The sequence below is a fragment of the Ambystoma mexicanum genome, chromosome 3p, assembly GCF_040938575.1.
Source record: "Ambystoma mexicanum isolate Mex_15411 chromosome 3p, UKY_AmexF1_1, whole genome shotgun sequence".
Classification (NCBI taxonomy): domain Eukaryota; kingdom Metazoa; phylum Chordata; class Amphibia; order Caudata; family Ambystomatidae; genus Ambystoma; species Ambystoma mexicanum.
Genome location: NC_090925.1, coordinates 672,485,741 through 672,498,585, shown reverse-complemented (window position 1 = coordinate 672,498,585; position 12,845 = coordinate 672,485,741).

Genomic DNA, 12,845 nt, shown 5'->3' with positions numbered 1-12,845 from the left:
GAGGCCTGCTAGCGGGTCCCGCTTTTCACGTCTGGTCTGACCAGACGTGAAAAGCGGGACCCGCTAGCAGGCCAGGATGCTAACAACGGGCCCGTCCTTAACGGGCCCGTTGTTGGCATCCTCCCAATTCCCATTGAGCCCTATGGGGCTAAATGGGAATGGGGATTGATTTTTACCAGGTCCAAGAAAAGGGCAATTACCAGGTCCACCAAGGTCGGCATAATCCAGTTATTGCCCTTTTCTTGGACCCGGTAAAAAATCATTACCAGCGGCAGCTATGCCCTTAATAAGGGCATTGCTACCACCAGGGCCGTAATGAGGCCCAAAGTATTCTTAAGGCTAGCTAAGTAGTGAATAGATTGTGGCAAGCGCCAATGTATACATATATAGAAATAAGTAAGGAATGGATGATTGCACTATGTGTTATAGCAGAGCTAGACCAGAGAAGGAAGGCCGCTTTTCCAGTGTGTCGTACCTGAAAAAGCAATTGAATTAAAGAAGCAAACCTCAGAAAGGCGAGGCTGGATCAGCCCCAAGAAGCCAAAGTCTTATCGGACTTGGATGAGCAGAACATAGTTACAAATCGTGTGAAAGAACGAAACTCCTGTCCAGAATACATGGGCAAAAACCAGGAAGAAGTTAGAGGTCTATTAAAAAAAAGTATTTTAAATGCAGCAGAGCTTAAATTTGTGGTCTTCAGTCACGTGGAAGGATGAAGTTGAACAAACATGACGAACCACACCTACGCATGAAGGCAGAGCATGCCTTCACTCCCTTTAATTCTCCAGAGCAACGAACATTTCCAAGGACAAGTTCAAAGCCTTAATTGACGTGCAGACCACTGAGGTGATGATAGATGATATGCTAATTGGTGGGAAGCTATGCTTATGACCAGCTCACCAGCACCTGGAAGTCCAGCCTGTGTGCTGCTAATGGAGGTGGAAATGTACTGACGGTTGTAAGAGTGCCAACCAATTGTAGGGGGGCATGTAATTAAGAACCCTAAAGTTTGTGTAGCCAATGGTATGTTGTGTATTTAGTGACTTTCATAGTGACCTGTTTGAAGGGACGGCTTAGTTGCACAACCTGATGTTAAGGAGCCCAACACTTTCTTAGACTAGTATGGAACATATGCTTAGATGTTCCTCTAGACCCAATCACAATTGCCACTAGGTTTTTGTTTGTAATTTGCCATGTAGGATGACGTTAGTAAATACGTAGGTTAACGTCATCCATGATGAGTTTTTACTATAAGCACAGTGTTTTATTCTGAAGCAAATTGAGAAACCATGCTGTGAGACGTCTGTAGATGTCCGTTGTACTCCCTGTTTTAGATAATTGATATTAAAAAAGTTAACCTTTTTGCCGGGTACCAGAGTCATTTCGATTATTGATGTTTGAGTAACTTCTGCATCCCAATTCATCTCATAGTATTGCTACCTTGTCTTAAAGGGCTGGGGCGACTCCTAGAGTTCAGTGGCAAAAACACCTTTTTTTAAGTACAAGGATTAGGAATGGTACAAACACCTTTTTGTTTTAAAAGCAGGGATTGGGAATGGAACAATTATCAATTTTGTTTTGGTGGCAAGGACACCCCAATTACTTTAGGTGGCTATAACATTATTCCTGCTAAGAGAGATGGTAAACGTTTCAAATTCTTCCAAGCTCCGCACTGCGTCAATCTGTTTGGGAATTAATTACTGCCATGGGTCCCCCCCCACACCCCAGTGCCGAGGCCTTTTTTGGTAATTTTGGTATATCGCCATACAATGCCTTCTAACGTTTTCTCTTTCATTAACCCCTTAAGTGCTAAGGACGAGCTATCTCGTCCTTGGCAACAGGGAGGTAATCCCAAGGATGAGATACCTCGTCCTTGGCACTGAAGGGGTTAAAGTAATATACCGTTTTAGCATTTCCTAATTGTTATATTACATGAGAGTAAATCAGTTTATGCAGTATGGAAGAGGGCGAGCTGCCTAAGAATCACCCAAGGAGATCTGCTGAAAAATCATCTGGGTGGAAATATTTGAATAGGGCAGGAGAGACCCATTACTAGGGAGACCAGAAAACAGAGGCTGTGGGATTCCATTTACTGATGTGCTGGCCAGAATCCTGTTTTTCCTCAAAAGCAAAGCCCTGCTCAGTCTCCATGAGTGCCAAATCATAGATTTCCAAAGGTAAGTACATTGTCCACCAAATTTTCAGCATGAGGATCTTTTTAATTAACCTATTCCCTTCCATTAGTGGGTGGGGGCAAATTGTGTAGACCCTTAGCATATTTGACGGTATGTTACTTTAACTCCTTCAGTGCCAAGGACGAGGTATCTCATCCTTGGGATTACCTCCCTGAGAGTGTGAAGCTAGAGAGTGGTACAGAAATAGAGGCAAGAGGAGGAAGAGAGGAGGGCAGATATAGTGGGCCTCATTACAAGTCTGGCTGTAACCAGGCGGTTTTACCGCCTCGGTTACCGCAGGACTCGTATTACCATTCCGCCTCCATGACTCCCAGAAATACCAGGGCATTACGACCCTGGTGTCCCGGTAATTCCGGAGGCGGAATTCGGTAAATCCCCATTCCTATTGAGCCCCATAGGACTCCATGGGAATGGGGAAGTGGAAACACCGACACCATCTCGTGATGGTGCTGGTGCTTCCACATCCGCCTGCAGGTGGGCGGTGGTAAACCCGCCAGGTCAGACCTGGCGGGAACATCACCTCCCGCCTGCAGGACTTGGGATCGGGCAGTCGGAATTAACAGTGGCGGCGGGTTTACCGCCACTGTTAATTCCGGACCGCCCGACCTGTAATGAGGCCCAGTGTCTTTTATCTGGAGACTTTAGGAGAGATGTACCTCTCAAATTCATCTGCTGTGACAACGCAGGACAAGGATCAGAGACACAGGGGTCTTGCATAGACTTGGAAGTTAGAATAGGCTTCATGGATGATAAAGGAGAGAAGAGATAAGGTTTCTGTAATTTCTGGGCTTTTCTGAGTCAAAAGAGACCATACTACTGCTCTATACGGCAACAATTTAACCACCCGTCCTCATTATGGAGTAGAAGTATGGGGCCACAAACTTACCAATGTGTTAAGTAAAATTGAGGCAAAGACACGTGCAGTTGAGTTCTTAAGACTGGCATTCAACTTATTAGACAATCCAGTGATTTGCATTCAAAAAGTGGCAATGTGCAACAAAAAGATGCTGCACCTACAAAATGATACCATTGTAGCTATTATATCTGCGACTTTATGAGACTTAATCACTTTGAGCAAATGGGTAGTTTGGGGTTGATGCACACCCTACATAAGGAATGGTTTCGAGAGTTTGTAGAACCAGTGAATGGACTAGCAATAAGTTCACGTAAACGTTGGCTAAAGTATAGAATATAATACTATAGCTATAAGACTATCAATGATTGTAAACAGTGGTGCTAATATTGAACACCTAATCATGCGTAAATAAATTCCAGAGTATGTCTCTTCATAGCCAGATAGTTGTATTATCAGAGAATACCGGTTGCTGAAGTTCAATGTTAGTCAGGTCCTTGAAATTAAGGGCGCATGAATTGGGCTGGCCAGATCTGAGCGTATGTGTCGACTTTTTGGTATTACTGTGTTGGAATCTGTGGAGCATATTTTGATACATTGGGAGAGCCTAAACTCAATCATATCGAGATATGTTAAATCATATAACAATGCTATTCACATGTGGGAAATGTGGATGGAAGGTTCTGATATTAATTTCATCTATTTTATGGTGAAATTTGACAGCAAATGTATCAACATTTTAGAGGAACTATTTTAGAATACATTATTTGTCTGCTTTTAAGGTAAAACTCACATTTAATATGTTTCTATCTTTGACTGTATCTTCCCTATGTTTTTTACTTGATTATTTGGTTTAGGACATAATTATTTGATGAAGTTTATCATATCACCCTTATGCTCTCGCCTGACCACCCCAAGCTCCCAAGCCCTATGCTAAAACCCTCTCACACCACTTCTACAAAGCCGCCAACAAAAGACACAATTCAATCGTTGCTAAGCTAGTAACACTAGAACCCCCCAACCGCCCGCAGCTCACCCCACAAACCCCACCCCAATCACATTCTTCTTTCGTCTCCTTCTCTCCCATCACATAACAAGAATTCCTGTCACTGGTAGCGGCCAGCCACCCATCAGGCTCACCAGAAGACCCATGCCCACCCACACTGCTCAAGAAAATACTAACTGCCACCTGTGCAGGTAAGGTCGCTCGCACAATCCATAACCACTCACTCACCTCAGGATCCTGCCTGAGAGCCCTACAAAACTTCCTACACCAAATCCATCCTCAGAAAACCGACACAACCCACTTCTTCCCCAAAACTAATGACCCATCTCCAATACACGTTTCATCGCCAAACTGATTGACTGTGCGGCCTACAAACAGCTCGGACAATTTGCTGAATCCAATTACCTCTTAGACCCAGCACAATCAGGTTTCTGACCACTAAGAGGAACAGAAGCCTCCCTAATGTCCATCTGGGATGACCTAAAAAGAACAGCTGACGCAGACGGTTGCATTTTTCTCATCCTTTTAGACCTCTCACCAGCTTTTGATATCATTGATCACATGATTCTCTTAGACAGACTACAAACACTAGGAATCACAAGCACTGCCCTCTCGTGGATCTCCTCTTTCATCTCTAAATGGTCCCAAATCATACACCTTGACCAATTCACATCCATTTCATGTCCAATTCGCAAAGGGGTTCCCCAAGGAGCATCCACATCACCGCTAATTTTCAATTTCAACATATAACCCATCCTCGGAATCATCTGTTCGTACAACCTTACCTTTTACAACTACGCAGATGATACCCAGATCATCCTCAGATTCCCAAATCCCGAAGGACTCGGCCGCCTGGACCTGTCGTCATGCCTCTCCGATATTGATCACTGGTTGACGACCAACCATTTCATCCTCAACCCTGGGAAAACCTAAATCCTACTTTGTGAGAAAACACCTCTCATACCCCAACCAATCCCATGGCCCGACTCACTAGGACAAGCACCAGCATCCTCTAACATGGTCAGAAATCTGGGATGCCAACTAGACTCAGATCTATCCCTCACCAAACACACCACCAGCGTATCCAAGACCTGTTTCTTTCACTTATGTATCCTCAGGAGGATTTTCCCCCACCTCTCCTATCCCCACCATTTCTCAGACATCAACTCCATCATTCTCTCCCGCCTTGACTACGCAACTGCCTCCACCTAGGAGCCCTGCATCCCAACTACGGAAACTCCAAAGAATCCAAAACGCAGCAGCACGCCTTCTCATTAACCTGTCCGCCAAGGAGCATATCAGCCCTACCCTGAGAGTCCTCCACTGGCTCCCTGTTGCTCGACGCACCACCTTCAAAGCCATGTGCATCACCTATCACACAATCCATAACACAGGCCTTGAATTCCTGCAAGACAAAATTGTCCCTTACCAACCTTCCAGGAACCCCAGATCTCGCAACTCATTTTGCCTAGTGATCCCATCGCACAACTCAACAAGACTTGGCGGCTCCTCCTTCTCTGTCCAAGCGCCAATCATCTGCAATTCCACCCCCCTACACATTTGCAACATCAAAAACCACCTGAAATTCAGGAAGGCCCTTAAAACCTGGCTCTTCCCATACTCTCCTAAGCCACTCCACCCCGCAAATACACCATTAATAAAATCTACTGCATTCAATCATATTTCAGCAGCCGGCAGCTCTCGCAGCGGTCTCACCTGACACACCACCACATAACGCTCAACAACATTGTCTGACTACTAGAACTCCAGGTACGCCAGCAGCTTAATTTGTGGCATTCCTGATCCACCATAACCCCACACACAACATCCCAACACATCAAGCACCCGCGCTAAGCCAGCAGCCTTCGCTGTGGCGACACTCGCATCCTACTCTCCCTGACCCTGCCCATCAGACCATATGAGAGACATATGACAATGAGATAAGTGGCCCTCACAAACTAATCTCCGAAAACCAGGCTCAACAAACCATCATTGATTGTGATTTCACAGATACCTACTATACAACAGGCTGAAACGGATGGCCTCTCAAGTATAGCACCCTGCACTGACACAGATCTAAGGGTAGTCCCCTCTGTTTATTCATCAACCATTAGCAACCAATCAGTAGCAACCAACAAACGGGGGTCGGGGGGGGGGGGGGCATGGTCACGACTTGCAGCGGTTACTCGGCTCAGGCAAGTTCAGCCACCCTGCACTGGCCTACCCCGGAACTGGGACTAATAGTTTGTCCCACATCTCCTCAAGATTTATTAACGTTATTCTCTACTCTCTAAGGTTACACGATAGTTTTCTCCATCCTGCGTCGCATCTAGATGTGACAGTAAAAAAAAAAGTGTAGGTGCTGCCCATGGTAATAATTGTTAATACTAGTGTGTGCCTCACTCAGACGGAGTTGGGAGTAGTGGTAAATATATAAGCCATTCAAAATTATTTGACCTATTGTGTTACTTGATCAGATTAGCACATTTATAATCCACAATAATTTCCAAGTTTCCTGGTGACGAGTTCTACAGATACCATTTGGATTGTACAGAAATGTCTAAGCTTTTATAATGTTCTACATCAAGTAATTCATAAACTGTCTTACTAAATGCACGGTATACAGTATTTAACGCACACGAAATACATTTGATATGTCTGTTTCAACCTTGAAAAATATGTATTCAAGAATACATCAGAGCATTACGTCATAAAATCAATTAAGAGCAATGGACTCTGCGCTGTATCCATTTATTGGAAATGCATTTATCAGCACCTGTTTCTTTTCTCAAATGTCCTCCTTGCTCTTTGAAGGGGATGATACGTCTGGATAATATTAATATGCAGATCTGACTCAACCTGTGAAAAGAAAGCAGGAGTGGATGTCATGGCTTTTCTTTTTTGGATCACAAGTAAATATGAGATATGTTTTGAGACACACGAATGCCGGAATTGATAACGATGGTAGGGTTGAATGTATACTGCATACATGGCCACCCATGATGTTGCAGAGTGTTCATTTAAACACACAATATAATTTGTGGTTGCATTAGTAACAAATGTATAACAACATATACACATATATTGAAGTAATACATCATTTCAGGCATGATCCACTGTAGATTACTAATACAGTCCATCACCAACCCATGACGTCATTGTCTATTATCTCGACTAAACCTGTTTTGGTTAACAGACAAATAAAGGTATCTAGAACCCAACGTGGTACTGAGTTTTCAGATTGGAATGCATGCATCCACTAACACATTATTTAAATAAAGAATTGCCAATGCAGGTTTTTGCATGCACGAGTGAGATATTGAATTAGTACATAGATATTGTGAAAACACACTGTTCTTCATGTTACACATACTGACATACAAATTGATACCAATTTTTCATTCTGGCTGAGCCATGGTTATGGGACTGTAGAAATGCGTGCTTTCTGGGAATGGTGTACCTATGTCTGGAGTGATATTGCAATCAGAATACTATCACCCAGTGATAGGTAGAGTAAACATTCTTTGTTTGGTTAGGGACAATCGACATTGAGCAGGGACTATACAAGCTTGTCCCTTCCAAGCATAGTGTGGGCCATTTTCTCCATGGACCACACATGTCGATGCCCCCCCTAGCAAGGATAGTGGTATGTTGCTTGCTGCTACATAATCCTTCTACTTCAAATGTTATCCTCATTAATAGGATGTCCATTTTTAGACTCTTCCTGTGGGCACCAACATTATTATGTATCAGTAAGGACCACCATATTCTTGTGGGGTAAGAGTAGATTAACTAATTGGTTAGATCTTTTTTCCTACGATTTATTGGTAACCGTAGGTATTAGTTGTACAGACATTTTATGAGCAGTAACAGCCCTGAGATGACAGAAATGAAGGAATGAAGCATGTGTCATCATACACATTTTGAAATGATTATTCATAATTGCGTGTTTTTCGAAAAAATTGGGAATATGTATCTTTGATAAGATAATTGTAGAAACATTTTCAAATGAGGAAAGCGGGAGAGGGTAGGAGAGACCGAGTAATAAAGTGTACAAGGGAGTATTCAGATGGTAAGGGATCAACAGTTTCGTGAAATAATAATTAGTGGAGGAGGAGAAGCTGCCATGAGTAATGGATGGTGACCATGGAATGCCAAGAGAGAGGCGTGTCCGAATGGAGCTAATGGGTTTTGTTGAAGTTTCGGAGGTTGCAATCCACCATGAACTCAGCTTGAACATCATTAAGACAGTAGTCACGAAGGAATTCAGGATCCTGGTAGAAGGAGTTGAGGGTGCAATGATGAGAACCGGAGAAGAAGATAATGAGAGGGATTATTATCTGCCCAATAATAGTGCTGTGTTCAAAAGAAGGCGGAAGCAAGTCCGGAACTTTCAGAGAAGAACACAGGCTAGCTTTTACAGGTCAAGGAGCCATCCCAACTCCTTTTCTTTGATGAGTGAAGGAATAGGAAAAGATAGCTAATCATAGTTCAAGGCTAAAAGGGTCTCAGTATAATGTATTGAAATGCATGTTTCACTGACAGCCACCATGGAGAGTTTGGATGGTAGGAGTTAAAATGGTACACCTCTACAATTCATGAAGACAGATTGGACATTCCATAGTCAGAGCGTGAGCTCAGTAGAAAAGTGGGCATAAGTGGAGGGGCATGGGTTGCTCCAAGAGAAACTTTAGTGCAGTAAATGCGGTTGAAGCGGGTGTGAGAGGAGGGATCAACATGTCACCAGCTAGAGCTTGGGTGCTTTAAGAAACGGTGAGAAGATAGAGGGGCCTTTACTATGTTTCAATCATTCTCTGCCTGGGATTAGAACCCTGTGAAGGATAGTGATAGGTGGGGTGATTAGGTTTTGTGCATCTTGTGACAAATGCACCAGCACCATTCATGTGCAGCATTCTCAAGGAGATCAGGGCCTGGATTTGGATGTTTGTGCAGGCAGGATGTGGGACAGGCGCAAGCTTGGTATTCAGAGATGGGGGAGTGCGGTGTGGGATTGTAGTCTGCACCAGCTCAACTCATCATGCCTAAACATTTTGACTCCACGCATACTTCTTGTTCCTTGCTGTTGCTTGCCTGCACAATCTGGTAATCCCACAATTTTTATCTCATTCTAGCAGGTTTCACATTCAGAATTTAAGGAATTTGTTAGCAAAAACAATGCAGCAGAAAAAGACAAATGCAGGATCTACTGCTGGCCCCTGCACAACATCTCTAGTTATTCTCTTCAGGCAAAGTGCCTCTGGAATTCACGTAGTCCCTCCTCGAGGAGCCAACCCTGAATCACTGAGTCCCAAACAACTAGAGCACCATTGTCAAGCCAGTTTCATTTGTAGCCTGCAGATTTTGAGAACCTGCTTTCATCTCTTTGGCAAGACCTGAATTAACAGCAAACTATGAAGTGACAGCAGCACTAGGGCTACTGGAACTGTGAGAGGGCATTGCCACACCTGACATGTGATTCTATCCACTCAGCTCTGCCAGATCAACATTTTCGACTGCTCTTGTCTGGATTTGCACCTTTTGGTACAAAGATCACATACAGTGCACCGCTCTTCTCTAATCTCAATGTCATCCAGATCCATTTGGAATTCTGGAGGGATTCTGCGGCTTCCATCTGCTCTTCAATACTTTCCCAAACCTGGTACTGGAACTGATATTACCCTATGGATTGGCCTTGTACATATATGCTGGCAAAATAGATGTGTGTTTCAGATCGGCAAAATACCATGCCCCATTCCCAATGGACAAGGTACCTGCAATCAGAAAATTGATGATGAAATGACTAAAATCACCCCTGCCTTTAGTGTATCAAAACAAAACACCTGTTATGTGTCAATTCATGCTTGATATCACATCCTCTACCCTCAACCCTGGCTTCTTCAATAGGGTCCTCCTTCCCTCTCCCTCTCCCAACAAAGCTGTATAGAATATAACACTCTGCATGGACACCAAGCTCGCCCAGGTCCCACTAGTCAATGCTATGCTAAAATGTTTTTTATGCCACATGAACATGCTGAAATGTTTCTCAAATTCCCAAAGAGGGACAGCAGTGAGGCCCATCATCCCCTTATGTCTGGTTTGCTCAGCCTTAATCAAAGAAGGTACAAAATACATCCAGCACATTTTTACTGAACCTCGGTCCAAGGGATCATAACACTCTAGTGCTACCTGTCTCACAATTAAATGTCTTTGCTTGTCAGGACGCATTCAAGGTCCTGCGTATCACCCACCATGTAGTTCACAGAGAAGAACCTGATTTCCTTCACATCATGCTAGCACACTTTGTCCTCAAGCACAGTCACAGATCCTTCAGTGCACTATTCCTCCAAACCCACAGGCCTTAGAATAGAAGACATTGCAGAACCTCATTTTCTCTCTTGGCACCTGAACTCTAGTATTCTGCCCCTACTGATATACACATTATGCTTAATTTCCTGCCTTCTAAGAAAGTCCTACAAACCAGGCCATCCCACCGTTCAGCGTGTACATGCACAATGAATACACCATGCATTGTCCTCTTTGACAACAGCCACCCAACCAACAAATTCCTTTCCCCACCACCTACTTTCACTTTCTTACCCATTACTCCCACATACATCCCCACTTCCACTCACTCTCTAGCTCCAGATACAAATTGCTTCCTACATCTCTTTCTCAGACAACTCACCGACCTCATCCTTGCTCTTAAAACACAATTCAAAGTGACCCTAGCTGGGCCCCTTTGCCAATACTAGGACGGTATTTAACAGTTGGTTCACTCCATGCCCTGGCAGGCTCTTGCCCTATTAGTGCAATTATGAAAGGATTTTAGACCTGCCCAACTTCTTGGCTCTGACATCTGCCAATAAATCTCTTGTTTTACTTATAACTGCACTTAAGCGTTTAACCTTGAACTGCCTCTGCTTTTGACTATAGGCTCTCCAGAAAGCCCCACAGTCTTCCATCATGGTGCTTAATTGCTAACACTTCCAACAGCTGTGCTTGTATGTATAGATGTTATGTGTCATACTCGTCCACTCCATGTTTATTGTATCTGCAAATTGATGCACTTCAGCCCTTTCTCCTTTGGCTCTCTATCCCCTGGAATTCATTTCTCAGCTCGATTTCTCCGGCTTTCAATCTCAGCCAGGTCCTCGATGATGACCTAATGACCTGTTGCACTTCTTCTCATGTGGCGAAGAGAACAGGTATCACAATATGTCTTCATGGGACCAGTGTCTGCTGTTGTTCTGCACAAGCATTCAGCACTAGCTACTGACCACGCCTACACCCACGGCTCCACAACTATGCACTTCACAACACTCAGTAATTCTCTGCAGACTTACACTGGTTAGGATTAACACCCATGTTACTACTAAACTACAGAATATTTCACACAATATCCTGTTCAGGCCTGTGCAATAGAATCACTCAAATCTTGAAGCACATTAACATCTTCTATGAAGATAAGAATGTCATGTCCCTGCAATGTTGAGTCTCTTTCACGTGCTTCTCATGGTGTCAGCTACTTCCACCAAATGTGTGTGAATTCCAATGCATGGAAAGAAAGGGCCTTCATTTTAGTCAAGTGGACCTTGGCTCACTCCACCTATACCCACCAAACTCATGGACATGCCTAAGAGTAGAGAAACAAAGGATCATATGGCGTCATGACATCACACAGCCGTATATGATTCAGGCAGTGGCAAACGATTTATACCAGTAAACATGTGTGCAATTAAGTATCCACAGCTTTATTCTGCCAAAGGATATGTGTGAGGAATATGCTTATGCTGCCACTTGGTTGTGCACATTTTAATGCAATGTCCATTGTAACACTTACCAGAAACTCCTCAGGAAAATGTTTAATCCAGTCCCTAGCCAACCCTATTCGTGTTTCCGGCCACCCTTAGTAATACTAAAAGGTTAGACTGGTACCTCAAAGGGAGAGGTTGGAATTGTTGACTGAATCATTGATGAACCCTGTGTGACTCCCTTTTGATGCTTGACTATCTCTAAAAAGAGGAATAATATTATGTTTCCCTTCATCAAATTCCTCCCATTCACTATAATTTCCTGCAGAACCCAAATAGACCTTGAACACATAGACCTTGGACACTCTCTTTCCGGCCTTATACTGAAGGATCGAAGCATGGCCCCGGGAGTTAGCAACATGCCTGATCACTGTTGAACTGGCTGCTAAGGCTTCAGGGAGTCCTTTAGCAAAGTAGTGTTAACTTAATGCCCAAGGACTGATGGTTTGATGTTCAATTCTCTCCAAATGTGGATCATCGAAGTCGTAAAGGCCTAAATTTAATCCAAACATGGTTAACGTCTTGATGGCTCAAGGCTTAATGTTCGACAATATGCTAGTAAACTGTTTCAATCTTAACTGCTGTGAGTCCAAGGGTTTACTGCAAATTTGTGGCTTTAGAGAGTACATTGTGCAGAAAATGAAGGCTTACATGTGCTTTTTTGAGTGAAGATGAGGGACAGAGTTCCTCAATACTGAAAATGAGAGCCATGTGTGATGAGCTTGATTCAATGACGAGTTATGGGCAGTTGAACATAGTGATGCATGTAGGCAAGAATGTCTCTAAAGCACTGAAAGCTGGTAAAATGGCTCAGCGGTTTAAATGCTTGAATGCTGTGATATTCGTTTGATCTGCAGGTGAAAATCCTGGCAAGGCCAACTCACCCTTTCATCTTTCCAAGTTCAATAAATGAGTACCAATTTTGATTGGGTAATAATAGTAATGTATGCAAATATGACATATGTAAAGTGCTTTAGACT